Consider the following 929-nt stretch of genomic DNA (forward strand, 5'->3'; position numbering starts at 1 on the left):
TTTGAAGATTTCTGTTAGGTCCTCTACAGAGAATTGTGCCTTAGCTTCTCTTAGCTTTCGCTTCAAGGTCCTTTCAGGTTCAGGATCAGCCTCAACAAGAATGCTTTTGTCCTTGCTCCTGCTCATAAGAAAGAGAAGAGAACAAGAAAATGTGGAATCCTCTATGTCACAGTATAGAGATTCCTTAAGGTGTCAGAGGAAAAGAAAAATAGAAGGCAGAAGTAAAAAATTCGAACTTATCAAAGAAGATGGAATTCAAATTTTGCATTAAGGAATAGTGTTAGTCCATAAATAGAAGGATGTGAGAAGAAAGGAAGTAATTTTCGAAAATTGAGTAGAAGATTTTGAAAACATTTTGAAAAACACTAATTGATTTTCGAAAATAACAGTGGAAAAAAAATCAAGTGGTTTTTGAAAAAGAATTTGAAATTAGAAATCAAAAAGATTTGATTGAAAGTTATTTTGAAAAAGATGTGGTTAAGAAGATATGATTGGTTTTTTTTTAAAAAGATGTGATTGAGAAGATATGATTTGAAAAACATTTTAAAAAGAATTGATTTTAAAAATTAATGACTTGGCTATCAAGAAAAGATATGATTCAAACATTAAACCTTTCTCAACAGAAAAGGCAACATACTTGAAATGTTGAATCAAATCATTAATTGATAGCAAGTATTTTTGAAAATAGAAAGAAATTGAATTTGAAAAAGGTTTGATTGAAAAGATTGATTTGAAAAAGATTTGATTTTGAAAAACTTTGAAAACTTGAAAAAAAATTTGCATTGAAAACAAAATCTTCCCCCTTGTGCCATCCTGGCGTTAAACGCCCAGAATGGTGCACATTCTGGCGTTTAACGCCCAAACCACTACCCTTTTGGGCGTTAAACGCCCAGCCAGGCACCCTGGCTGGCGTTTAAACGCCAATTTGC

The sequence above is a fragment of the Arachis duranensis genome, chromosome 4 (genome assembly GCF_000817695.3).
Source record: "Arachis duranensis cultivar V14167 chromosome 4, aradu.V14167.gnm2.J7QH, whole genome shotgun sequence".
NCBI classification, from domain to species: Eukaryota; Viridiplantae; Streptophyta; class Magnoliopsida; order Fabales; family Fabaceae; genus Arachis; species Arachis duranensis.